This window comes from Tachysurus vachellii, chromosome 6 (assembly GCF_030014155.1).
Source record: "Tachysurus vachellii isolate PV-2020 chromosome 6, HZAU_Pvac_v1, whole genome shotgun sequence".
NCBI classification, from domain to species: domain Eukaryota; kingdom Metazoa; phylum Chordata; class Actinopteri; order Siluriformes; family Bagridae; genus Tachysurus; species Tachysurus vachellii.
The window spans coordinates 1,939,595-1,944,738 of NC_083465.1; the positions used below are offsets into that span (position 1 = coordinate 1,939,595).

The window sequence follows — 5,144 nt, forward strand, 5'->3', positions numbered from 1 at the left end:
CCTTGTTTCCATAGTAACGGCTCTTCAACAAGGACGAGCTCCAAAAACTGATATAAATAAATAAATGTATTGTCATTTAAGGACTGTTGAAGGAGACTACAGTGTCAGAACCTAGGAACAGTCAGAGGTTTCTTACTTGAAGTTTTACACTTTGTGATATCTCATTAACATGACAAGCTGCATTGTAGCAAATCATGCTGTGTGTGTGTGTGTGTGTGTGTGTGTGTGTGTGCATGCAAGGTTACTGCTTTGTTAATCAGTGTTTATAATCCAGTCTCTTTGTACAGTCGAGGAATTTGTGAGCGTTGTTGTGTGATGCGTTGCTTACATTAAGTGCATTAAGAGTGCTTATGTCTCTGTCTTTTCCCCCTCGTTCTCTCTCTCTTACACACACAGATGTCATGTAGTTCGTTTGAGACGTTCAGGCTGTTTAAGGCTACACAAAGGTTCACAGAAGTAAAAAAAAAAAAGTAGTGCGGGGAATAAAAATGAGATGCGATAAACTTTTGTCAGAATGAAACTAAAGTAATTGAAATAATTTTAATATTTTATTTCAAAGTTTTTTGGAATATTTCAGATTAATAAGAATCTGTTACCAGAAACATTTCCACCATGAAAGGGTTAAATGTTCATCTGAATTTATGAGGAGGGAAGGAATAAATCAGATGAAGCACTGACTGAATAGACTGAAATAGACTGAAATTCTTAGACTGAATGCTCAGTACAGCGTATAGGGACAGTGGAACTGTCTGTCTCTCCTAAAATAACAAGCCCAGGTCAGCTGGAAGGACACGTGAAGTCCAGACAGTTTCACTCGAAGCTCGTGCTGACACTAGATACGATGATACGATATGAAGGCGGAACAGGATTTGCATAACAGTCTTGGAAATCCCGAAACCCGAAACATTATCTTTGCAGGAAATTAAAATTAAAATCCGGTTTGAGCCAAACCTGCGCTTTCCGGGCTTATAATATAACTTAGATCATCACGCTCACTGTTCTCGCTTCGCCTTCATTTGAAGGTCGCCTTGCGTAAGAAGCCTGTTTAACCAGCACGGCCTTCTGCTAAATCTCTGTTTTAGACTTGCTTTGTTTCTCTAAGAAAAAAATGAATAGAACTGCGGGATAACACATTTCATGATCCGGAAATAAATACAAAATGCAAACAAAAGTCTGCTTTGGAATGAGCTTCAAGTGATAAGTGTATCTGTGGGGTCTAGTGACTTGTTCTGTTGCTGTTTTACCGTTACTGCTAGCGCATTTGTATCTGTCCTCTTAGCGGAGTCCTAGCTCAGTGCTTAAGTTGTTGAAATTCTCGTAAGTGTGAACTGAAATCCCAGGACCGCCAATCTGTCCCTGCTGGGCCCTTGAGCAAGGCCCCTAACCCTCACATGCTGAGTAGAAATGAGATAAATGAAGGTGGCTCTGGATACGGCGATGGTTTTATTGTTCGCACGATAAACTGCACACATTTAAGATGAAGCTCAGACCAAGAAACTGGAACTACATTAATATATTAACGTTAAAATATATACATACACGCACGCACACAATGTTGCTTTGTGTTTTATTATTTAGTTTGCTGTATTATTGAGTGTTTTGTTCAACAGATAGTTGAAAAGCTGATGTAAGAGCGTTCAAGTTGCAGTTTATGTTGCACACTGCAGTGGAAAAAACTTCAAGACGGTGGAAGGATGCAAATCCGGTGAAACTTCCCGGTGGAGTCCGTGTAGCTGAGCTCGAAATGACTGCGAAGCCACTAAAATTGCTGATAGTTTGTCCTCGCACATGTTCATCTGAGAAACTGCAAAAACCTGACCGTGTGCCAGATAGCACTCATGTCTACCACACCAGGAATGCAAACAGATTATATTTAAAAGGATGAAGACTTCAAGCTGCTCCCCGAAGTCTGCAAGCCGCTCAGAGAGCGCCACTTTCCAGAGTTAATATAAATTTACGACGTGTCAAAAGGCAGGGATTAATTTCAGAGGGAAAGAGTTTGTCGGCTTTGCTCACGTTCTCTTGACCGGACTGTGTAAGAACTAATTAAATGCCTCAGTTACCTTTCACAGCTTGTTGAAATAAAATAATTCCTGGCATTAATTTTTCGAGAATTTCAAAAACGGTTGAGGTTGTGTATGAATAACGTTCGATGCGGTGACTCTTCCAGACGAATCAGCTGCACAACTTCAACCCAAATCCCTTCAGTCCAAAAAGCTTTCCGTATAAATATTTGTTTTTGACGAAGCAGGCCTGCGGAGATCCTTCACCGAGACCAGGAAGAGGACGAAATGCCTGGCAGAAGCTCTCTGATGATCCGCAGACGGTGTTCTGATGGAGGATTATGAGGTCATTTCACCAGATGCGCACCGAGCCCGCTTTTACACTGTTTAGAAATTCTCGTCTAGGAAACGCGGCCTCGTATCGGACACGATCTGCCGCTACCGAAAACGATAAACCCGACGGCGACACTTTTTATCTCGCGTAATAATCACAACGAATTTGAAGTAGTTTGTTAAAATAATTATTTGTGAAGAAAAAAAATGTGTCATGCAAGTTAACGGGGTGATTTGTAGAAGGATGGTCCAGCGCTTTGCACTCAGCACTCAGAGGTAAAGCTGCAAGTTTTCAGAAGTCGTCAGGACGGAGGAGTTCCACGGTTTTTTTCGCGAACGTGACAAGCTGCGATTTATGTCTCCACTTCAACGGAGAGAAAGAAAGCGACTGGACGACTGCTTACAGCTGCTTCAACCCAAGCGATAACAAGATGTTTCACAACATTAACTGTTAACACATAAAAACATAATGTGGTGGTGTTCTTTATTTTTTAATAATTTAATAAAAAAAACAACAACAATATTTTGGGGACATGCTGTAACTTCAATACAAAACCCTGTGTTTTATTCTTTGCACAGCTCTTAATGGCCCTTTGTGGTAGCTGCTTTCCACAGTTGTACAAAAAACAGTCATCCACTAAGCACACGATGTCCATATGAGTCAAATAACATGGAAAAAAAAGGTGTCATGATGTGGCTTTACACCGTCTAATATAAAGTGCTGAATATAGTATGATATAGAAATAAATCTATCATCTCAATGGTGAATAAATCAACAAAAAACAAGTAGTAGTTGTATGTAACCACACCAAATAAAAAAGGGCCTAATATTAACTGCTGGTAAACAAACCACACTTGTTAATCTTTCAGAGTCTAAGAATTCTCAGAGATAATGTATATAGAAATTACGGTGGCCGAGAAGTGCAAAACACATTAACAAATCCGAAAACACATTAACAAATCCGAAAACAAATTAACAAATCCGAAAACAAATTAGCAAGTCAGACAACCCGGAAACGGTAGTGTATCATAATTTGGTTTTGGATTTGTTCATTTGTTTTCGGATTTCTTAATTTGTTTTTGGATTTGTTAATTTTTTTTCGGATTTCTTAATTTGTTTTGCACTTCTCGGCCACCGTAAGAAATAAATGTATTTATTTAGAAATAACAGAATAGTGATAAAGTGTCTAAACCAATAGGAATTTAAGGAAACCACAAAAACACCATTTAATAATAATAAACATAAAATAACAAACACGTTGTAGAAGATTTTAAAGCGACACTTTATGATTTATGTGTTACAAAGCATGAGCTCGAATCGCTGCTAAACATCATTTCAACACAACTCCTATAAACTAAATCTCCCCATAATTGTAAGAATATCAATGTAGCCTCAGCTTTATTTATATAGTAAGCTTGATTCCGCAAACTGCTCATATGGAATATATTATTGGGCGAAACCTCCTAATTTAGATCAAATTTTAAGCCAAAAAAAAAAAAAAACAATTTGTTTATAAAGAGCTACAGTCTCTGTTTTTCTTCCCAGGTCATTGATATCGGTTTGTTTCCAGAGTTCATGCTCATCTTCCGGTGTCATGGATCGGACACCTGACTCTCGCTCGGCAGCCATGTCCAGTTGAAGCTCATTTGTTACTGAGGACATGAACGACTCTAACATCCGGTTAGTATTTGAATTAAGTCACGTATTTATGTTCGAAGGGAAATGAGTTTCAATAGTGAACATTTGTAACATGAGGGGAGTTTTTGTGTAGCAACTAAATGCTCAGTGCTGATTTATTTCAATTTGTAACAACAGTTTCATTTATTTAACTAATTACTTAATGAGTGACAAATCTACGCTATATTGGAGACGGTCATGAAAATATGAATCTGAAGCAAATAATGTGCATTTTTTTACTTGCTTCATCAACAATGGCGGTTCTAGGATTTTTCTGTAACGGGCCATTAAGGGGCCACATGTTACATTCAGGGGCCAAGTACAGGGTACATTCAAGCACACAAAATAATTTATTCAGTACGGTGCAAATACATTTCGGCAGTCGTTCCTTTTTCAAACGCTCGAGTGCCGCTAATTGTTTGGGGGTGGAATTGCATCTGTGATCGTTGTGAAAAATTCTCCTGTTGCTCTTCTCGTCGACGATTGATGTTTTCAGCAGGGGCCAGGGCCCCTGTGGCCCCGCCTCTAGAACCGCCCCTGTTCATCAATCCACTGAAAAACTTTGGTTTTTGTGTTCCAGGTATTGTGTGTGGTTACAAGGCACATGAAGAAAAATCAGCCATGTACCACTTCCTTCTTCCTAAATTAGTGCTATTTAGCGCACACACTTTCGCAGAGCCTCCAGTGTGCCGCTTTTTGTCCTCTGTGTTTACTGCCTTGGTTCAGTTCCCTCTTAGGTTCCTTTCACAGATGTGATCCTAAGCAGATGTTCATACACCAGACAAGAAACCCAGAGTGCCTCGTGTCTGAAACGTGCACCAGTGACCGGTTCCTCATTCACAATGTTAAATTATGCCCCGTTGACACGTCTGATACACAAACGTACAGTTGAGACCGAGCCTTTGTGGATTAGCTGCCTTTTGTTTACAGCTTTGGGAGGAATTCTGTCCACTGGGCTCAAACAGCCGTATTTCACTGTCATGTTCACATTCAGTCTCACTGTATGTGTGTATGTACATATATATATATATATATATATATATATATATATATATATATATATAAATATATCTACATACATCTCCCTCCTCTGTAGATGTCCAAACCATCTCAATCTATCCTCTCTGTCC

At 39.3% G+C, this 5,144-nt stretch overlaps 1 long non-coding RNA gene across 2 annotated transcripts in view; it reads left to right on the forward strand.

The window, feature by feature from the left end:
• Nucleotides 1–5,144, forward strand: part of LOC132846912 (uncharacterized) — a 29,249-nt gene that overhangs the window by 22,854 nt on the left and 1,251 nt on the right. For both annotated transcript variants that reach the window (XR_009648556.1, XR_009648557.1), the window contains exon 2: nucleotides 3,883–4,017. This is a non-coding gene — a long non-coding RNA (uncharacterized LOC132846912). The remainder of the gene's footprint in view (nucleotides 1–3,882; nucleotides 4,018–5,144) is intronic.